The sequence below is a fragment of the Corylus avellana genome, chromosome 2 (assembly GCF_965113065.1).
Source record: "Corylus avellana chromosome 2, dhCorAvel1.hap1.2, whole genome shotgun sequence".
Taxonomy (NCBI): Eukaryota; Viridiplantae; Streptophyta; class Magnoliopsida; order Fagales; family Betulaceae; genus Corylus; species Corylus avellana.
Window position 1 is genome coordinate 27282678 of NC_142491.1, and position 24026 is coordinate 27306703.

The 24026-nt window shown below is 37.8% G+C and overlaps 1 pseudogene; it reads right to left on the minus strand.

Moving 5' to 3' along the window:
* Window positions 1-2499: 2499 nt before the first annotated feature.
* LOC148587577 (uncharacterized) lies at window positions 2500-5290 on the minus strand (annotated as a pseudogene).
* Between the last annotated feature and the right edge of the window lie 18736 nt (window positions 5291-24026).

Sequence of the window (24026 nt, forward strand, 5' to 3'; positions counted from 1 at the left end):
CGTTTGACGAGGTTGCGGATGAGGAAACAGTAACCTCCCGTTAAATGTCCCGTCCTGACAGCGTTCCTGACGAGGAACCAGTAGCTTCTCATTACATGTCCCATTCTGACGAGGTTCCTGATGAGGAACTAGTAGCCTCCCGTTACATGTCCCGTCCTAACAGGGTTCCTAACGGGAAACTAGAGAGCACTCCTTCAATCTCGTTCTGACACCCCATCCAACGGGGAAGGCAAAGAACTCTAACAAACATCCAATCTTCACCCGACACTTGGGGAAGAATGGGAAATACAAACAAATATTTTGATCATTAAATAAGGCCAAGCTAAACCTAACAATCTCCCCCTTTTGGCCATTTAATGACAAAACCTAAAACACCTCCAATCTTCACCTTAACACAAGGGAAAGGAATGGGAAATTACAAACACATGTTTTGCTCATTGAATAAGGCCAAAGATGACCTAACAATCTCCTCCTTTGGCCATTCGATGACAAAACCTAAAAACATCAGAGATAACAACAATTTACAATCCCAACCACAGCCTAACAAACCAGTACTAGACTTTGGTTTATGGATTATTGAAGAGTGCCAAATATTGTATATTTGGGCCCCTTAACTTGTATTTGTTAAGCCCTTAGCTTTGTTATTTTTTGATATTTTTGTTAGTTTTGGTGCTTAGCACTTTGCAGGTTGTTAAGAGAGAATTGCGGGTTGAAGCGGGAAATTGCAAAGAAATTGAAGGTTTCTGGAAGTGTGCTTGAGCGCAGGAGGACTACAATCAAGCTCACGTCCACGTCAGCACTACGCCCAGTTCTTAAGTGTTACGCTGCAGAAGCGCTGAAGACCCGAGTGCGATCGAGCTCACTCACACTGCCATGGCAGCGCTGAAGCCCTAATTTTTTAGTATACAATGCATTCTTTTCTATTGTAAACATATTGGGAGGCGCCGTTTAGAGCCATTTTTTCACCTGTTGTTGTTCTTATGCTCTGTCTACGTTTCTCTTTGTAATTTTTAGGTTTTCTATGATTTTAAGTCATTTTAATATGAGTTTTGTAATCATGAGAGGCTAAAATCTTCAACTAAGGTTGAAGATGAAGCCTCGTCATTGATAAACATTCACGTTCTTGTCGTTTTATGTATACAATTTGATGTTTGATCAAATTGTTGTTCAAATTCAATTCAATTGCTTGATTAATTTTATATGATTGAATGTTGTGTCTTTTATTCATGCAAAGTTTTATATTCATTGTGTTTCATCCATGGATACATCGAATGATCTGATTGAGAATGGATATCCATTGTGATTTGTATACTAAACAAATACACTGGATGATTTGATCTCAATTGGATATTCGTTGTGATTCGTTTAACGGCTGGATTCATTGAATGATTTAATACGCATGTCTACGAATTTGAACAATGTATAAAACTTATTGTCTGTCGGTTGTATGTATAAAATGCAAGAATACGTTGTTTGATTTGGCGAGGTGGATTCACAAAACCTTAGTGTTTTTTTCCATTAATTGTTTTTAATCATTTCATTAGTTTATTTTATTTTGTACGACATAATTCGAAACTGTGGAACTAGGTTAAAATAGAGTTAGTTTAAATAGAAATCAATTTTTGCAACACAACTCCCTGTGGTTCAACCTCGCACTTGCACAATCTATAGACACGACTTGTGCGCTTGCGAGTTATTAAATTTGCACACATCATGTTTTGGCGGCGTTGCCGGGGATAACAAGACAAGGACAGAAATGTCTATTCCACCCCGAAACTAAAATGACACATTATCCCCATTGTGTCCAGAAATACGATACCAGATGGATGACTCTAGGCGGGTGTAACGTAGGAGAATGCTCCCCCAAACTTGAACAGCAGACACTTGACCTGAAAAACACAACAAAACAAAAAGAAAACAAACAAACAAGGTCAAATGCAAAGGAAAAGAATGAGGGTTGCCTCCCACAAGCGCTAAGTTTTAAGTCTTTAGCCAGACTTTCCACAACGACAATCACTCCGAATAACACGGATCCTCCAACAATGTCGTCTCAATCTCCGTACTCCTCAACTCCAAGAAGGCTTTTAGCCTCTATCCATTCACCTTGAAAGTGTTACCATTTTTCAAATCCTCAGTCTCAATGGCCCCATGAGGAAAAACTGACTGAATAATAAATGGGCCCGTCCATCAAGATTTCAACTTACTTGGGAGGAGATGCAATCGTGAATTGTAAAGAAGAACTTTCTGACTAGGTTCAAAAGATCGTCTCAAAATACTCTGGTCATGGGCCTTCTTCATCTATGCCTTGTACAACCGTGCACAATCATATGCATCATTCCTCAACTCCTCTAATTCATTGAGTTGGAGCTTCATAAGATTGAAGTTCAACTGCTTGGTGGCCCAGTATGCTCGATGCTCCAACTCCACCGGAAGGCGACATGCCTTTCCGTACACAAGCCGATAGGGTCACATCCCAATTGGGGTCATGAATGTTGTCCGCTAAGCCAACAGTGCATTACTCAATCGTAGAGACCAATCTTTCCTTGTAGGGTTCACTGTCTTCTTCAAAATGTGCTTGATTGCTCGATTTGATACTTCCACTTGTCCACTCGTCTGTGGGTGATATGGGGTGGCGACCTTATGAGTGATGAAATACTTTATCAGTTGCTCAAAAATCCGATTGCAAAAATGCTTACCTCCATCACTTATGATTGCTTGAGGCATACCAAAACAAGCAAAGATAGTGTCCTTTAAAAACTGGACCACAACTCTGTGGTCATTGGTCTTGCATGCAACAGCCTCCACCCATTTGGACATATAGTCCACAGCAACAAGAATGTACAGATAGCCAAATGAGTTCGAGAAAGGTCCCATGAAATCAATGCCCCAAACATGAAAAATCTCAACAATTAGAATGGGAATGAGGGGCATCATATTTTGTGTATAAATACTCCCTAGCTTCTGGTAATGCTCCCATGAGGTACAGTAAGTGTGTGAGTCACGGAACAAGGTAGGCAAGTAGAATCCACACTGCAAAATCTTTGCAGTGGTCTTCTTAGCACTAAAGTGGCCTCCACAAGCATGATCATGACAAAAGGAGATGATATTGGATTGGTCATGCTAAGGTATACACCTCCTAATGATATGATTGGGACAATACTTGAACAGATAAGGATCGTCCCAGAAAAAGTACTTCATTGTGGCCAAAAACTTGAACTTATCTTGTCGCCCCCAATGCAAAAGCGTTTGGCCGGTGACAAGGTAGTTTACTATATCAACAAACCACGGTGTAGAAGTGTGAGCAATGTGCATCGGTTGCTCATCAGAGAAGGTCTCAAAGATGGGGTTGGCATCTTCCGTGAAATCCATAGTCAACCAAGATAGATGATCAGCCACCACATTTTTGGAACCCTTTTTATCCCGAATCTCTATGTCAAATTCTTGCAATAACATGATCCATCGGATGAGGCGAGATTTAGCATCCATTTTGGAAAAAATATACTTCAACGCCGCATGATCTGAGTAGATAATGACTTTAGATCCTAGCAAGTAGGATCTAAACTTGTCCAAAGCAAAAATGACCGCAAGCAACTCCCTTTCAGTTGTGGAGTAGTTGAGTTGTGCATTGTTGAGTGTCCTGCTTGCATAGAAGATGACGTGGGGGTGTTTATCAACACGCTGCCCCAAAACAGCTCCTACTGCATAATCTAATGCATCACACATGATCTCAAATGGCACACCCCAGTTGGGTGGCTGAATAATGGGTGTGGACGTCAGAATCTTCTTCAGATCCCCAAATGCTTTCTTGTAGTCCTCATCAAATGCAAATGGGGCATCCTTGACCAACAACTTGATTAAGTGCCTGGCGATTTTGCTGAAGTCCTGGATAAATTGCCTATTAACGAACCTCTTTCTCCGTACGTGGGGGTGGAAGCTTCGAGATCAGATCCACCTTTGCTTTGTTAACCTTAATGCCACAATGAAAGATGATGTGCCCCAGTACAATGCCTTGCTTTACCATGAAGTGGCATTTCTCCCAATTAAGCACCAGGTTCTTCTCTTTGCATCGCACTAAGACCAAAGTGAGGAGGTGCAGACACTCCTCAAATGAAGAACCAAAGATGGAGAAGTCATCCACGAAAATCTCTAGGAAATGCTCTACCTTATATGAAAATATGCCAATCATGCATCGCTGAAAGGTGGCGGGTGTATTGCATAACCCAAAGGGCATGCAATGGTAGGCGAACGTCCTAAAAGGACAGGTAAAAGCCATCTTCTCCAAATCTTCGAGGTCCATAGAGACTTGGTTATATCTAGAATAACCATCCAAAAAGCAATAGTATTCGTGCCCAGCTAAGCACTCCACCATCTGATCAATAAAAGGAAGTAGAAAATGATCCTTGCTTGTAGCAGGATTTAGTTGGCGGTTGTCTATGCAAACTCTTCATCCAAATTGAACACGAGGTGGGACCAACTCATCATCCTTGTTCTTTACTACCACCATACCCGCTCGCTTAGGCACTACATGAATTGAGCTTACCCACTTACTGTCAAAAATTGGATAGATGATGCCTACATCCAATAACTTAATTACTTATGTTCTCACCACTTCCTGCATGGCTGGGTTAAGCCTCCTCGATGATTGGCATTCTCTTCCAAATGTTTCTTGTGCATCACCACCAAGGTGCTTATCCCCTTGATATCTTCAATGGTCTAGCTGATAGCCTCCTTGTGCTCTCTCAAAACATCCAATAACTTCTCCTCTTGAGCACCAACCAAATTAGTAGCTATGATCAAGGCAAGGAATCTACTGGGCCGAGGAACTTGTGCTTAAGAGTATCCCGTAATGGCTTAGGTTCTTTTTGGGAGGCTCGGGTACTGCTGCCTCTTCCTTCTCATTGCTCAAGCAACTTGTCTAAGTCCAAATCCTCTCCAAATTGAGCAAGGCATGCCTCAAAGGGGTCCTCCATGCTAGATTCTTCAACTGAATCCCAACATTTGAAACTGGCGCTGTGTCTAGCACGATGAAATACACGGGGAAATAAAACTTATCAACTTTAATCAAGACATCCTCGATTATTCCCCGTGGAACCTTCACTGACCTGTTAGCCAATTGGAGTGTCATCGATGTGGGCCTCAACTCCCCTAACCCCAACTGTAAGTAGACTGAGTAGGGCAAAAGATTCACACTCGCTCCAAGATCCAATAATGCCCTCACAATACAGCTAACTCCTATATGCAAGAAATAGTGGGACACCAAAGGTCCTTGTACTTGATGGGCAACTTGCATTGCTAGATTAAGCTAACCTGCTTAGTCAGGAATGCCTTCTTTGGGACATTCGTCTTCCTCTTGACAGTTATCAAGTCCTTCAAGAACATGGCATATGGCGGCACTTGCTGGATGTTATCTAAAAATGGGATATTGATCTGGACTTGCTTTAATACCTCCAGAATGTCCTCAAACTACCCTCATTTCTTATGTGCTTGTAACCTTTCAGGTTAAGGTGCTTTAGGCACACATGACCTAGGAGGGTCCTCAATAGCTGTGATCGATCATAGATGCGTTGGTGCACTCGAGAGTCGGTCTGCTGTGCGCTCACGCGGAAGTGTTGAAATGTCGAGCGTAGGTGTGCGGATAGTGCTACGATAGGCCTGAGTGCACTCAAGCGTAGGTGAGGCGGGCTTGATCGCACTAGCAGGGACCTGATTTTCGCCAAATCCACAACAAAATTCAAAAACAACTTCTTCTTCTCCTTTTTCCTTTTTTTTTTTTTTTTTTTTTTTTAAGATCAGAATTGTAGAAACAACAAAAAATTAAAAAAATTAAAAATTAAAAATTGCAAATGACAAATAAAACAAAAATCTAACTAACTAGTAGAAATAATAATTAAGTTAAATAAAAAATTAATTTTCACAAATCAAACAACTCCCCGACAACGGCACCAAAACTTGATGTGTGCAAATTTAATAACTCGCAAGCGCACGAGTCATGTGTAATGTAGATTGTGCAAGTACGAGGTTGAACCACAGGAAGTTGTGTTGCAAAAATTGATTTCTATTTAAACTAACTCTATTTTAACCTAGTTCCACAGTTTCGAATTATGTCGTGCAAAATAAAATAAACTAATTAAAATGATTTAAAACAATTAATGGAAAAACATTAAGGTTTTCCGAATCCACCTTGCCAAATCAAATAACACATTCTTGCATTTTATACATACAACCGACAAACAATAAGTTTTATACATTGTTCAAATTTGTAGACATGCATATTAAATCATTCGACGAATCCAACCGCTAAACAAATCACAACGAATATCCAATTGAGGTCAAATCATCCACTGCATCCGCTTGATATACAAATCACAATAGATATCCGTTCTCAATCAGATCATTCGATGTATCCATGGATGAAACACAACGACTATAAAACTTTGCATGAATAAAAGGAACGATATTCAATCCAATGAAATTAATCAAGCAATTGAATTGAATTTGAATAACAATTTGATCAAACATCGAATTGTATGCATAAAACAACAAGAACATGATTGTTTATCAATGACGTGGCTTCATCTTCAACCTTAGTTGAAGGTTTTAGCCTCTCATGATTACAAAACTCATATTAAAATGACTTAAAATCTTAGAAAACCTAAAAATTACAAAGATAAACGTAGACAGAGCATAAGAACGACAACAGGTCGAAAAATGGTTCTAAACAGCACCTCCTAATATGTTTACAATAGAAAGAATGCATTTTATATTAAAACATTAGGGCTTCAGCGCTGTATTGTCAGTGTGAGTGCACTCAATTGCACTCTAGGTGCGCTCGAGCGCACTCGGGTCTTCAGGGCTTCTGCGGCGCAGCATTTAAGTGCTGCGCTTAAGGCTAACGTGGACGTGCACTCACACTCGATCATAGTCCTCCTGCGCTCGAGCGCACTTCCAGGAAACCTTCAATTTCTTTGCAATTTCCCCCTTCAACCCGCAGTTTTCTCTTAACAACCTGGAAAGTGATAAGACACCAAAACTAACGAAAATATCAAAGAATAACAAAGCTAAGGCCTTAACAAATACAAGTTAAGGGGCCCAAACATATAGTAATTGGCACTCATTAATACACACATTGGAGACAATGTGTAATTTAAGTTTGCAGGTATGGGAGGCACTTACACACACTTTGTCCCAATTTTTTTTTAAAAAAATGCATGTTCATGTTTGTCTTAAAATTTTGGTTGATCTACAAAAAGTGTGATTTGATTTTCATTGGTGAGCTTAAAATTTTGGATACTTTGGCATATTATATTTATAAAAGAAAAGAAAAGAAAAAAAAATGATCATCGATAAGCTTTTCACTAAGTAATTAGACCTCTTGCCTCATTAAGAAATGAGTGTTCATGTCAAAAGGTAAGAATTTTGATTCGATTAATGACATGGTTAGTTTGGTTTCATAGCCTTTTTGACTCGAGTTAGTAAGTCCTTAGGGGTGTCTTTACACCTAATAGCCTAAAACCTTCGGGTTTGGGAGTCATTGGCTTAACAATCATTACACGGGTCAATTAGAAAGCTTAAGGGAACCAAAGATTGAACAGTCTGACCAAAAAGAAGAAAAAGAAAGTTATGTCATAGTTATTCATTTTGATGGGAATTTCAGTGAACTTTGAGATATTAAGACATTGCACATTGTAAATAATTGGAAACTTCATATTTATGTGTTGATGAGTGCCAAATATTGCATATTTGGACCCCTTAATCTGCATTTGCTAAGCCTTTAGCTTTATTATTTTTTGATGTTTTGGTTAGTTTTGGTGTCTTAGTGTTTTGCAGGTTATTGAGAGAAAATTGCGGTCTTAATGTGAAAATTGCAAAGAAGCGGGAAAAAGTTGAATTCTGGAAATGGGATCCAGCACATGGCACTCATGCTCAAGCGCATTAAGGTGCGCTCTACTGCACTCCTGCATACACCCAAGCAAGCAGCGCCCATGTGCTACGCCGTAGAAGAGCTGATATTTGCACGAGTGTGATCGAGCCCTAGTGTGTGATCGAGCGCACTCGTCTGAGCTTGAAGTTCTAAAACCCTAAAATCAGCTTATAAATACAATAGTTTTCTAGGGAAACAGGGGGAAGCCACCCAAGGAGCGCCGTTCAGTGTAATTTTGACGTTTTCTTCACATTTGTAGCCTTGAATTCACTACCCTTTGTATGTTTTTAGTTTTCATGAATTCATCTATCAATTATATGATGTTTGTAGTCATGAGATGCTAAATCTTTCAACTAAGGTTGAGGATGAAGCCTCATAGATGATTAGCAACAGTTACTTTTCATGTACATTGATATTTTCCATTGATAAGAATCGTATTTCTCAGTGTTCTATTTCTATTTCAATTAATTGTTATTCACTTTTAAGTGATTGCTTGTTTTATTTGTTATATATTGAATATCCATTATCTTTTGTTCAACGGATACATCAGATCTTTTGGTTTACTTTGGATACCCCTTGTGATTTGTGCAAAGCATGGATACATTGGATGTTTTGAACTAAATCAGATATCCTTTGTGATTTGTACAAAGGACGGATCCTTTGGATGTTTTGATACATTTGTTTTGCAAAAATAGAACATACATAAAATGTGTCGTTTGGAACGTCGGAGAATATTGATGAACGTGAAAGTTGTTGCTATGAATTTGTGAGGGCTGATTTCAATACCTTAGTATTTTATCGATTGTTTCAATTCTTGTTTGTTTTGTTTTCAAGTTCAAAAAAATCACACAAATTTGGAACTAGGTTAAATTAAGATTGATTTAGATAGAAGTTTCTTTACACAAACACAATTCCCTGTGGATTCGACCTCGCACTTGTAAAAAGCTATATTGCAAACGACTCATGCACTTGCGAGTAAATTTAAAACTCACAACAAGTTTTTGGTGTCGTTGCCGGGGAATTGTTTGTTTGTGAAAATTAAATTTTTGTTTAAATTGATTTTATTTTTGGGGAAAATCCATTTTACCCTCCTGAAGTTTCAGGAGTTTTTCAATTTGAACCCCAAAGTTTAAAAATTAGCAATGTACCCCCCTAATGTTTCAAAAATTTTCAATTTAAACCTTCCATTACTAATTTCCGTTAAATTGGACAGAAATTAAAAAAAAGCCTGAGGGTAATTACATAATTTCATAGATTTTCATCCATTTTGACGGAAATTAGTAACGGAATGTTTAAATTGAAAATTTTTGAAACATTAAGGGGGTACATTGCCAATTTTTAAACTTTGGGGTTCAAATTGAAAAACCCCTGAAACTTCAAGGGGTAAAATGAATTTTTCCCTTTATTTTTCCACTAGTTATAATTATCTCTTTTGTTTTATTTTTTCTTTTTGCAATTTTATTTTCTTTTATTTGTTCATGCAAGTCTAATAAAAAAAGAAAGATAGTATTTTCTGATTGGTTTAATTTTGCAGTCTTAGACGAACTTACCAGGCGCAATACGCTCGAGCGCACTTTAGCAGGGTCGAGTGCACTCGAGCACAAGGTAGTAAGATGAAGCTGCTCCTACGCTCGATTCTGCCCACTTGCGATCAAGCGCACAACAAACGCATGCTCAAGCGCCAGTCACTTATGCTCGAGCGCACTCGGTCAAGTTACTTACGCTCGAGCGGACTCGCGCAACACCAGCACCAACGAAGAAACCCGCGCATCTGCGCAAGACCCTTTGTTACGCAAGCTCGAGTGCACGTATATAGTAGGTGGCACCATTGACGGTTCAGCGCGCCTGTGCTCTATCCCACGTAATCTGCACTCGAGCGCACCTCCGCAGACTACAACCAAAACAGATCACTACCTGAAATTTTGCCAAACTTATGTTAAGTCCGTTTATTGAGTTTTTGAGTTTTTGTTTTTAATTTTTCGTATTTTTGTTCATTTTATTTTCTATATATATATATATATTTGGTTAATGTTTCATGTGGAAGTGTGTTTTGTTTAAAGAGTGAGGGTGAGACATGAATTTTCTGTTTGGTAATTTTTATGCTTCTCATAGTGGTAGGACGCCAACTCCTACCATCTACTCTCATAATTTTCACCCACATGGACCATGTTCATACTACACCAATCCGTATCATAGTTCTAGTAATTATCCATCCTCGGGACAATTGTCCAATTTTTCATATGAGCAGATGAACACCAATTTCTCCAGCCTGGGGTTTGAATCAAATTCAAATTCTTACACCTTGCACTGAAGCAACCATTCTGATTTCTCGTGGCAAGCTCATGGAACGGGAAATTATGCTCCCCAATCTTATGGACAGCACCATCCTGAATATTCGCAGTTTGACAACCGATCTTCCATTCCTTCATTTTGCAATTATCCTCCTCAAGAATCATTAGCGCAACATTTTCCAACTGCTCTTGTCGATGACTTAGAGGAGAGAGTGAACCAACTCATGGCAGCTAGGCGTGCCCATACCCAACCTCCTCACACTCGCGCACCTCATAAGTCATGTTCATATTGTTATCATGCTTCTCACCGGATGGACGATTGCCCATTCATTAACCATTACATGATTGATGAGGATGATGCTAGCAAGTCTTCACTTGAGCATGTCCAAACCACCACCATACTTGGGAGTGAGGAAAACGTTGTCAACAAGGTGGAAGAAAAAGAGGAGCAGGTTGGGCACATTGAGCCTTCGTTAACCCCAAGTTCGTCCAATGACAAGGAAGTGAGTATTGAAGCTCATTCTTTCATCATTTTCCCTCTTGAGATGCATGATGAGAAGTTAATAGTTACAAGACATGGAATCATTGATCCTTTTTGGGAGATAGACATAGCACATGGATGGAAAAACATTTTTAAACGTCATGCGAGGCCAAAATTTTGTAAATCTATCCCCAAAAGATTTCAGGTGAAAAAATGGAGCCTTAAAGATACAAGGGAAGTATTGAAACTTGGGGAAGACTACATTCTCCTAAAGAAGAGAGGGTGGAAGGGATTGGATGGCGATCCGAATGAACGGGGAAAGTACGGTAAATTTTCTTTTCCATTTTACTTTCCGCACATTTTCTTTCTTTCCTTTTTTATTTTATTTCTTGTCATTTTAATTTCCTTTTTAACAGCAATTGATCTGATGATGCTTGTTCTGTGAGAAAATTTTGTTGTTAGTTTTTTTTTTTTACAAGTGTTATGGTGTTTAAGTTTGGGGGAGACCCTGACCTTTGCACACTCTGTTTTCCTCACCTCTAGTATTGTATCTCTACTCACATTGAAGACAATGTGTGATTTAATTTTGGAGGTATGGAAAAACACATTGTTTGTTTGTGTCTGTCTGCTTGCTTTAATTTGTGTGTTTGTTTTGTAAAAAAAACAAAAAACTTGCTATGTTGTTGATTCAGCATGAGTTACACTGTTACTGTGGTTTGCAATTCATTGGTTTGTTTAACATCCTGAACATATCATGTCATTAGAAATCTGAGTCCTTTCACTCATTTTTTGGTTAGAGAGACTTCACATGTTTTGAGTTGATCATCATAAGCACACTAGCATAGAGTCTGTGAGGAATGAGATTTGAATTGAATTGTGTGTTATCTTGAGATTTGTTGGATGATTTGTGAATGAAATAACCTTGGCTTGAAATTTTTTTTTTTTTTTTTTTTTTTTTTTAAAAAAAAAAATCACCGGACCTCTTTCCTCGTTAAGCATTGAGCGTTCACGTAAAAAGACGTGAAATTCAAATTGATTGACTGTATGGCTAGTTTGGCTTCGTAACCTTTTTGACATGAGTAATTAAGCCCTTAAGGATGTTTTTGCATATCTTGACTTAAGCCTTGGTTGTTTTCATCTGATAGAATTCCCACGGATTTTGAGGTACACAACCTTTGAGTAAATTGAAGCCTCATGATTGTGTGTTAATCTCACTTTGCACTTATTGAAGCATGTGTTGTCTCAATTGCCCATTTATGAGTAAATTGATTTTGGATGTCCTAATGGTATGATTGTGGTGTTTATCTTGTTAAGAATGCTCATGAGTAAGGACCATGTGTTTCTGTGGTGATGTGCAAATTTAATTAACTCGCAAGCGCACGGGTCGTGTGCAGTAGAGATTGTGCAAGTGCGAGGTCGATCCACAGGGAATTGTGTGTGAAAATCAATTTCTATTAAAATTAATCCTATTTCAACCTAGTTCGGAAATTTGTGTGAATTCTGTCGTGCAAAAACGTAAACTAAATGGAAATCAATTTAACAAATGAATTAAAATACTAAGGTTTTCCAAATCCACCTCACCAAATCAAAGCATACATTCTCATATTTTCATTCATACAACTGACAAACAATTGATCCCTTTATATGTTCTATTATTTTTATAAACTAATTGAAACAAAAGATGCAATGTATCCGTTAGATGAAACACAACGAATATCTAACACTTTCACAATTTATAATCACAATTTTTGTCACATAATTGAATTGAAACGAACATACATTACATTAAAGGCCGAAATTGTACGAACAAAACATGAAAACATAAATCTAATCAATGGCGAGGCTTCATCTACTACCTTAGTTGAAGATTTAGCCTCTCATGATAACAAAATCATAAAGAAACCAAATTAACTTCATTAAAATTAAAGTACTTACAAAAGAATTGGAGTTCAAAGCTCCAAGAACCCAGAGAACATGAAAATTGACAAAGCATGGCACCCCCGGTGTATCTCCATCTATTTACAATAGAAAAGAATGATATTTATAAGCTAATTTTAGGGTTTCAGTGTTGCCAGGTTCACCGAGTGCGCTCGATCGCACTCGACCATGCACTTTCCAGTTTCGATGGGCTATAGTGTGATTGAACGTACTACCTGTGGAATTAGCCAACTCTTGTGAAACATGACTTTGTAGATCTTTGAGTTAGCTTTCCAATGACACCAAGATTGCTTAAATCCGAGCTCTACAACTCTAGATATGGCCTTTTTAGTGGGATTCGTCGGGTTCGAATCATCACCCAATCCAAATTTGCTGCCAATGCTCCCTGAGGTGTCTTAATCCCCAGAATTAATGGATTTTCCATTTAAAGGTGCATTTTTCCCTTTGCAACCTACAAAACACTAAAACACCAAAACTAACCAAAACATTAGAAAAGAATAAAGCTAAAGGCTTAGCAAAGGAAAATTAAGGGGTCCAAATATGCAATATTTGGCACTCATTAAATTCCCCCAAACTTACATTTTGCTAGTCCCTTAGCAAAACAAAATGAAAATCAAAATGAAAGCAAGAAACATAAGTCCGTTGTCGTGGGAGAGGTGATTGCATTTAGCATATGCAACAAGCCTTTTAAACCCTTAAGCATCCCTAGAGGATGAGTGAAGTCTCGTGAGGTTTTAACAGCAATGATACCCACAAACATTTTTAGCACTATGTCATTGACAAACACAAATTTTCACACAAACACATGGTTCTTATATCATGACCAGGTTTAACAAAGTGAACACCACAATCACGTCATCAAGTCAACCACAAATCATTCAAGACTTAGTAAGTGCAATGTGAGACTAGCATACAATCATGAGGCTTCAATTTTTTCTCAAAGTTGGGTGTACCTCAAAAGTCATAGGAATTCACTCAGATAAAAACAACCAAGGCTTAAATCAAGACATGCATTTTTTGTCTAGGTTGTGCAATGCTTGGCTACGAAACCAAACTACCCATACAATCAACCAAATTGAATTTCTCATCTTTTTACGCGAACACCCAATGCTTAGTGAGGCATGAGGTCCGGTTACTCAATGAGAAGCTGAAACTGGTTTTTTTTTTTTTTTTTTTTTTTTTTTTTTTTTTTTTTTAATTTCAAGCCAAGGTTTCATCACACTTTGTCATACAAATCTCAAGATACACACTAATCAAGTAAAATCTTATACCTCACGGATTTTACGCTAATGTGCTTACGATAATCAACTAAAACATGTGAAGTCTCTCTAATCCACCAAATAAGTCAAAAGATTTAGATTTTTAATGACATGCAGTGTTCAAAAAGCTAAACACATCAATGACATGCAAACCACAGTTATGATGTAACTCATGCCCAATCAACAACATAGCAATATATATATATATAAGAGATAAAAACAAAATAACAATAAACAAACAGATAGAGTGTTTGTCGCCCAAACTAAAATGACACATTGTCCCAATGTGGCAAGTGATAAAATACCGAGGGATGAGGAACTGGAGTATGCAAAGGCCAAGGCGTCCCCCAAACTTGAACACCAAAACACCTATCAACAAAACTAATTGCAATACTTTTTTTACAGAAACAGACATCAAAAGGTTAATTGCTGTTAGAAGTGAAAAAACAAAATAAAAAGAAGCAATGAAACGAAGAAAATGTGCAAAAACTAAAATGGGGAAGAAATTTTTACAGTGCTTACGATCATTTGGATGTCCAACCAATCCCTTCCACCATTTCTTTAGAATTTGATTCTCCTTTGGAAGGATGTTTCGCCATCTTATGTAGCCAACTTGCTTGCTTCGAAAAAATTTCTTAGGACGCTTATTCCTAGATTTGTGCCCTTGTGTGCATGATTCCTTGAAGTTCTCGACATAAGATGGCTCTTCAAGACATTGAAAAATGAAGCTTGTGGTTCATGTTGTGTTTCAAGAGGGATTGTGATGAAGGAGTGAGCTTCAGTATCATTGGACATATTTGGGGGCTCAATTCGCTCCCCGGTGCTCAACTTACTCCAAGTGCTCCTCTTTCTCTTCCCCCTTGTTATCAATGATGAAAAGCTCAGCTGTTGATGAAGATGTGTTAGGGAAGGATATCTCATTGGTTTCCCCATTCTCAGTCAGCATCTCAGGAGTGGGATCCAATAAGGCCTTGGCTTGCTCATGTATCATGTCAAGATCCAAATCAAATTCAAACTGAACAAAACACTCTTTTAAAGGATCCTTTAGACTTGGCTCCTTAAAAATCTTAGCTTGCTCAAGGAACTTATCAAGATCTAGATCACATTCAAATTGAGCAAAATGACCTTCCAACGGATCCTCCAGACTTGACTCACTAAACATCTCAGCTTGCTTGAGGAACTTGTCAAGATCCAAGTCACATCCAATTTGATCAAAATGCTCTCCCAACGGATCATCAAGACTTGGCTCATCAGAAGTCTCAGTATGCTCAAGTAGCTTGTCTAGGTCTAGGTCACCTCCAAATTGATCAAAGCGCTCTCCTAAAGGATCCTCAAGACTTGGCTCACAAAAAATCACCTCAACAGTTTCTTCATTCTCAGGTGTGGTTGTGGCTTGGACATGCTCATGATAGGAATTGCTGGAAGCATCCTCATCAATCATGTATTGCCCTCTCGCCATCTCCTGACTTTGAAGCTCTTCTTCGTCTTTTCATCCTCTATGCTCTCATTGTCCCAACATTGAATCATTGGGTCAAGTTGATGTTCAGATGTATGTTCATGCTCACTCTAGCCAATCCATTCTTCTACCCTTGCAGTAGCTTGAGTGTCGGCATCTATGAGAACTTGCCTGGATTGTGGCAGTTCTTGTATGCATTGGCTAGCTGTTTGCCTGAACGCCTCAAGTGTGTCTGCCAATGATAGTTCTTGTGGCATGGGACTCCTGGATTGGCCAGTTAGTTGCATGAATTCCTTGAGAGAGTCTTCCAACAAAGATTGATAATTGTATGATGAAGGATTGGAAGATGGATTATCGAACTGCAGATAATATGAATGGTGCAGTTCATAATCTTGGGGAGCAAAATTTCCCATAGCTTGAGCTTGCCACGAGAAATCATAATGGTTGCTCCATTTTGGGTTATAAAAATTGGAGTGTGATTCAAACCCCGGGCTGGAGAAAGAAGTGTTCATTTGCTCATAAGAAAAATTGGAAAATTGCCCATAGGATGAACAATTTCCAATCTGATGGTGAGGATTGTAGCAATATGAACATGGTTCATGTGGTTTAAAAATGTAAGAGTAGTTAGTAGAGGCTGCTGTCCTACAATTAGGTGAAGCATTAAAATTATCTAATGGAAAATTCATACTTACCCTCACTCTTCAAACAAAACACACTTCCACATGAAACATTAACCAATTTTTTTTATTTTTTTTATTTTATTTTATTTTTCTGTTTTTTTGAAAAAATAAACACAAAAGACAAAATATAAACACAAAATTGAGAAAAAGAATTTACAAATTTTTTTTTTTACTTAGCTACTTCTAGTCTATTGCGGCTAATCTTTGCAAGTGCACTTGAGCGCAAGTGAAGTGCGATCGATTGTGCACGAGTGTGCTCAAGTGCAGGTGCAGTGCGATCGATCGCACAGGTAGGGATTAGTTTTCCCGACACTGCAACAGAAACACAAAAACAACCAACTTTTTTTTATTTTTTTTATTTTGGTTAGATAAAATCTCAAAAACAAAAACAAATAAAATTGCAAACAGAAAAGAAAACAAAAATCTACCTAAACTAGTAGAAAAATAAAATTAATTCAAACAAAAATCATTTTTCACAAATAGACAATTCCCTGACAACATCGCCAAAAACTTGATGTGCAAATTTAATTAACACACAAGCGCAAAAGTCGTGTGCAATACAGATTGTGCAAGTGCGAGGTCGATCCATAGGGAATTGTGTGTGAAAATCAATTTCAATTAAATTAATCCCATTTCAATCTAGTTCTGAAATTTGTGTGAATTCTGTCATGCGAAAACGTAAACTAAATGGAAATGAATTTAACAAATGAATTAAATACTAAGGTTTTCCGAATACACCTCACCAAATCAAAGCATACATTCTCATGTTTTCATTCATACAACTATCAAACAATTGATCCCTATATATGTTCTATTATTTTTATAAACCAATTGAAACATTCAATGAATCCATCCTTATTTATGAAAAACAATGCATATCCAATTTAGTTCAAAAAATCCAATGCATCCATGCTTTGCACAAAAGACAATGGATATCCAAAGTAAACCAAAAGATGCAATGTATCTGTTGGATGAAACACAACGAATATCCAATGCTTTCACAATTTATAAACACAATCAATCACAATTTTTGTCACATAATTGAATGGAAATGAACGGACATTACATTAAAGGTTGGAATTGTACGAACAAAACATGAAAACATAAATCTAATCAAGGGCAAGGCTTCCTCTTCAACCTTAGTTGAATATTTAGCCTCTCATGATAACAAAATCATAAAAAAAAAAAAAAAAAAAAACTAAATTAACTTATTAAAATTAAAGTACTTACCAAAGAATTGGTGTTCAAAGCTCCAAGAACCTAGAAAACATGAAAATTGACAAAGCACGGTGCTCCCGGCCCATCTCCTTGTGTTTACAATATAAAAGAATGATATTTGTAAGCTAATTTTAGGATTTCAACGCTGCCAAGTCGGCCGAGTGCGATCGATCGCATTAGAGCATGCACTTTCCAGTTTCAATGGGTACGAGAGCGCTCGAGTGCACTACCTGTGGAATTAGCCAACTGTTGTGAAACATGACTTTGTAGATCTTTGAGTTATCTTTCCAATGACACCAAGATCGCTTCAATCCAAGCATGCACTTTCCAGTTTCGATGGGCACGAGTGCGCTCAATTGCACTATATGTGCGCTCGAGCACACTACCTGCAGAATTAGCCAACTCTTATGAAACATGACTTTATAGATCTTTGAGTTATCTTTCCAATGACACCAAGATCGCTTCAATCCGAGTTCCATAACTCTAGATATGGCCTTTTTAGTGAGACTCGTCAAGTGCGAATCATCACTCGATCCAAATTTGCTGCCAATGGTCCCTGAAGTGTCTTAAGCCCCATAATTAATGGATTTTCCCTTTAAAGGCACAGCTTTCCCTAAACAACCTACAAAACACTAAAACACCAAAACTAACCAAAACATCAAAAAATAATAAAACTAAAGGCCTAGCAAATGCAAATTAAGCGGTCCAAATATGTAATATTTGGAACTCATCATGTGGAAATTCCTGCGTGAAAATGACATAGTACTGAAAATGTTGGTGGGTATCATTGCTGCTATTTTAAAAGGCATCGCGAGACTTCACTAGTCCTCTAGGGATGCCTAGGGGTTTAAAAGGCATGCTAAATGCAATCATGTCTCCCACGAGAGCGGATATATGTTTCATGTATTGATTTTGTCTTTCATTTTGTTTAGCTAAGGGACTATCAAAATGTAAGTTTGGGGGTATTTGATGAGAGACAAATATTACATATTTGGACCCCTTAATTTGCATTTGCTAAGCCTTTACCTTCATTATTTTCTGATGCTTTGATTAGTTTTGGTGTCCTAGTGTTTTGTAGGTTGTTGAGAGAAAATTGTGGTCTTAATGTGAAAATTGCAAAGAAGCGTGAAAAAGTGGAATTCTGGAAATGGGATTGAGCGCATGGCACCGACGCTCGAGCGCACTCCTGCATACACCCAAGCAAGCAGTGCCCATGCGCTGCACCGCAGAAGAGTTGATATTTGCACGAGTGTGATCGAGAGCACGTAGTGCGCAATCAAGCGCACTCGTCTGACTTGGTAGCGCTGAAACCCTAAATTTAGCTTATAAATACTATAGTTTTCTAGGGATACAGAGATGAAATCGCCCAAGGGTTGCCGTTCAGTGTAATTTTGAAGTTTTCTCCGCATTTGTAGCCCTGAATTCATTTCCCTTTGTAAGTTTTTAGTTTTCATGAATTCATTTATTAATTATATGATGTTTGTAGTCATGAGAGGCTAAATCTTTCAACTAAGGTTGAGGATGAAGCCTCATAGATGATTAGCAACAGTTAATTTTCATGTACATTGATATTTTCCATTGATAAGAATCGTATTTCTAATTGTTCTATTTCTATTTCAATTAATTGTTAATCACTTTTAATTGATTGCTTGTTTTATTTGTCATATATTGGATATCCATTGTCTTTTGTTCAACGGATACATCGGATCTTTTGGTTTACTTTGGATATCTCTTGTGATTTGTGCAAAGCATCAATACATTGGATGTTTTGAACTAAATCGGATATCCTTTGTGATTTGTACAAAGAATTGATACTTTGAATGTTTTGATACATTTGTTTTGCAAAAATATAACATACATAAAATGTGTCGTTTGAAACGTCGAAAAATATTGATGAACGTGAAAGTTGTTCCTATGAATTTGTGTAGGCTGATTTCAATACCTTAGTATTTTATCCATTATTTAATTTCATTTTCTTTCAATTCATGTTTGTTTTGTTTTCAAGTTAAAAAAAAATCACACAAATTTGGAACTAGGTTATAGAAAGATTGATTTAGATAGAAGTTTATTTACACAAACACAATTCCATGTGGATTCAACCTCGCACTTGCAAAAAGCTATATTGCGAATGAGTTGTGCACTTGCAAGTAAATTTAAAACTCGCAACATGTGCAAGTTCATTTTACACTGTTTCAAACTTAGCCTATCTTTTGTAAGTGATTAGACTTTAAAATTCAATTCATTGAGAAGATGGAGTTTATCTTTTTAAGCTTGCTAATGAATGAAAATCTTGATTTTGAGTGATACTTCAATTTTTTGATAACATGAACTTTTGCATAATGTTTGTGAGTAACATTTCTGTTAAACCCTTACGAGACTTCACTCATCCTACAAGGGATGCCTAGGGGTTTAAAAGGCTTGTTGCATACACTAAATGCAATCGTACATCTCACGAAAGATGGATTTATCTTTTTGTTTTTTGTTTTTAGTTTCATATTGCTAAGGAACTAGCAATATGTAAGTTTAGGGGTGTGATTTTTGCCCCTTAATTTACATTTGTAAATTTCTTAGTCTTGTCATTTTGTGCTGTTTTACTTCATTTTTGTATTTTCTCTGTTTTTATAGATTTTTGAAGAAAAAAAAGCATTTAAGGAAAAAGTTAGAAGTTTTGGATCAAGCACAAGCATCCAGGCGCAGTGTGATCGAGCACACTACACTTAGGCTCGAGCGCATCAGCGTTCGAGCGCCCAAGCCAAGGAGCGACCGCAGCATGTGCCTGTGCGAACAAGAAGCAGGCTCGAGCGCAGCAAAGGAACGATCGATCGCAAAAGTGCGCTAAAGCGCATCACTCTGGGATCGATCGCACTTGAGGGCCCAGCTGCTGCCAGATTCTTTTTCCACATTAGATTAGGTTTTCAGTCCCCCATTTAAACTAGGAGACTGACCTAAGACTTTACTAGGGTTTCTAGGGCTTCTAGGGTTTTCCTAAACCTATAAATAGACCTCTAGGCCCTCTAGGAAAAGGGGGACAATTTCAAAGAGGAGAATTTGGAGGCTAATTTCAGGAGTCATTTTCGGTTCTTTCTTTTCCCTTTATTTTAATTATGTGTAACTAACTCTTTAGTTAAGGGCTAGATTGAAGCCATAATCATGTCTTTGTAGGATTTCAATATTGGCGCCTTTGCTACAATCATATTTTGGTATATTTAAATTGGTTATTTTCTGGTTAATTGAATTCCTCATATGAATGTGCCTGATCAACATATGCGTGTGTTTGGATGTGTTATTTAAGTCAATTTGGATGACCGAGTCCTGAGCTTAATAAAGTGACAAAAGAATCTCATCACGGGTTCTTGGATTAATCAACATGGAAGACCGGGAGTATATACCCTTGCCCTAGGTTTCATGTGTTTGTCGATTTCCACATATCTATGCTTTCTTAAAGAACAACTTAGTAAACATCCATGCTAAATCCTTTGAGAAATAAAAGAATTAGAGTAGACACCCATGTCTAATTCGTTGCATAGGGAGATCCATAGCTTAAGGAGTATATACACCCATGCCCTTAGGTTGACAGGCATTAAATATACTAGTATGATTGGCGCATTGGCATATTGTTAACTTAATTAGTCTGATTAGTGGTGGATGTCGAACCCCTAACACTTTCATTTATCTTTATCTCCTTTCATTATATCAATTTCGTGACAAATTTGGTATTTTAATTTGGAAAAACTATGTTAAACAAAATCAACAATCCTCGTGGGAATAATCTCGTGGGTATTTGAATATTCACCTATTAATTTAGGTGGGCATTTGGCACAATAGACACTTCTTGCGAGCTTCACCCCCACCCTAGGGATGAGTCCTCTTCTGGTGGCCCTCCCTAGCGCCCCTGTTTCATGGGGATTTTCAACCGGTATGACCTAGATCTTGATAGGGTGAAGTCCCTACTGGAGTTCTGAGAGCAAAGCCTTGCAGTTAGCATAAGGGAAGTTCGCCAGTTCACCCTCAAGATCGCTTTGACGGATGAGTGAATTGCTGGGTTGGTGGACCAACTAGAGCGTGTTCGGGTGGACAACTTGCCCTACATTAACAACTTCAATGAAGGGACCTGCCTGTACACTGAGGTGGACGGGAAGCTGGAGAAGTATGAGTTGTTGTGAGCTAAGTGGAAGGCTAGGGCCTTAGGGAAATAGTATTTTAGCATTGTAATTTTGTTAAATTGTTAAGTCAGATCTTTTTTTTGTAATGCTTTGGTATTCCCGATTCATAAAAGTTATTTTCTTTTTCAACTCTCTTTTTGTTCTTATATGACTTCAATAACTGGGAGTAGTTGGCTTGACTATTGGTTCTATGGATAACTTTGGAGAAATAATGATGTCTAATTTCAATCCATCAGACCTATTGGCGGAATTTAGGGCAGACTTTGACTTTTCTGAGAATGGACTTAGAGAGGACTGAGGATGAAGTCCAATCCCTCTTTAGGACTTGGTTTGTAAAGAAACCAAGTGTCTAGTCTCTCTATCTGCCCGAGGTGAATTTTTTTTTCAAGGAATGGACTTAGAGAGGACCGAGGGTGAAATCTGACCCCTCTTTAGGACTTGGTTTGTAATGAAACGAGGTGTCCAATCTCTCTGTTTGCTTGAGGATGAGTTTGAATTTTTCTAAGAATGAACTTCGAGAGGACCGAGGGTGAAATTTGACCCCTCTTTAGGACTTGGTTTGTAAAGAATCCAAGTGGCTAGTCCCTCTGTCTGCCCAAGGATGAGTTTGAATTTTTTTCTAAGAATGGTGATGAGTGCCAAATATTGCATATTTGAGCCCCTTAATTTGCATTTGTTAATCACTTAGTTGTGTTTTAATCTAACATTTTGTTTTGGTTTTGTAATTTCAGTGGCTTGAAGGATGCTAAGGGAAAATAGTGGATTTAATGTGAGAAATACCTGTTTTTCGAAGAAAGCCACCAAGGAAGCAACACCCGTCCAGACAGCCAAAAGTCCCATCCGGACGGACTTGCGCTCAAGCACAAGTTCAAGCCGTTCGAGCGTACTCGGGTGCAGCACACCAAGAAGTGCCCGTTAGGCCGAGAGTGCACTCAAGCGCACTAATCAAGCACTTGAGTGCACACGGGAAAAAAAAGTCATTCTTCACAATGAAAGTCCCGTCCAGATGGCTAAAAAGTCCGTCCAAATGGACACATTAGATACTCAAATTTTCAAACTTCCGCCCAGTGCCGTTTTAGAAGAAAAAACCTAGAAATAGGGTTATAAAAAAAGTACGAAATTGGAGAAAAGGAGGAGGCTACAGAGGCTGCTTAGTATGAAATTTCAGAGTAGCACTCCCTTTAGTTTAGTTTTTTCCTTTATGCTTAGGTTTTATTTTCCATTGTCATGTGTAGCTAATTTCTCAACTAAGGTTGAGGATGAAGCTTCACCGATGAAGAGCAACCATATTTTCATGTAAGTTGATATTATCCGATTTTATGAGTACTAATATTTAAAAAGTTTTACTTCAATTCAATTAGTGGGATGATTCTTGGATATCTCTTGTGATTTGTTCCTTGGATACATTTGATGATTTGAGATAGTTTCATTTCAATGATTGCTTGGGGTTTTTATTTATCAAAACAATGAATATTCATTATGTTTCGTTCTACGGATATATTTGATGATTTGGTTTAAATTAGATATCTTTTGTGATTTACAGATACATTTGATGATTTAATTTAAACTGGATATCTTTTGTGATTTGTGCCAAGAATGGATTCATTGAATGATTTAATTAATTTTGAAGCATAGTAAAACATACATAAGATTTTTATTGTGAGAACTTTGGATATATATTGATGAAGATGAGAATATGTTGCTATGATTTGGTGGGTGTGGATTCCAAAACCTTCGTGCTTTATCTTTTGATTAATTTAACTTTGTTTAGTTTTTGTTTTCTTTTTATCAAAAAAACCACAAATTTTTCGGAACTAGGTTAAGATTTAATTGATTTATACATAATTGCTTTTCATAAACATAATTCCCTATGGGTTCGACCTCACACTTGCATCCCTATATTGTAAAACAATTCGTGTACTTGCGAGTACAATTAAAATTTCACAACAATGGACTGAGAAAGGATTGAGGGTGAAATACGACCCCTCTTTAGGACTTGGTTTGTAAAGAAACCAAGTGTGTAGTCTCTCTATCTGACCAAGGATGAGTTTGAGTTTTTCTAAAAATGGACTTAGAGAGGATCGAGGGTGAAATCTGACCCCTCTTTCGGACTTGGTTTGTAAAGAAAACAAGTGTCTAGTCTCTCTGTCTACCCGAGGATGAATTGTGACTCTTCCTTGACCATGGATACGAAGGAGATCGAAGTCTCACCGTGTTTTGGGGTTTCCTTCCTATTGCTTCTGGGTGTTCTTTCCTGCTTTTGTTGTTTCAGGGAGTTTTCCCTCCTCTATTTCTACAAAATGGAACTAGCATTGACTGTACGCCGCTCAATTGACTGGGGACACTCTGATGCTAAATTCAATATAGGAATATCCTTGACTGTTGCATTAGCAAAGTGTCCAATTTTATTCTGAAATTGAACATTTAACTAGGAATTGAATGGCAATATAATGAAAGATAAATAGTTCAAAAGCATCAATATAAAGAGAATAGTTTTATTGTTTCTCATTGATAGCACTTCTTCAAGTGCTCCGCATTCCAAGGTCTGGTATGGGTCTCCCGTCTTCATCTACAAGTAGTATGCCCCTTGTTGGTAACTCCGTATGACTCTATAAGGTC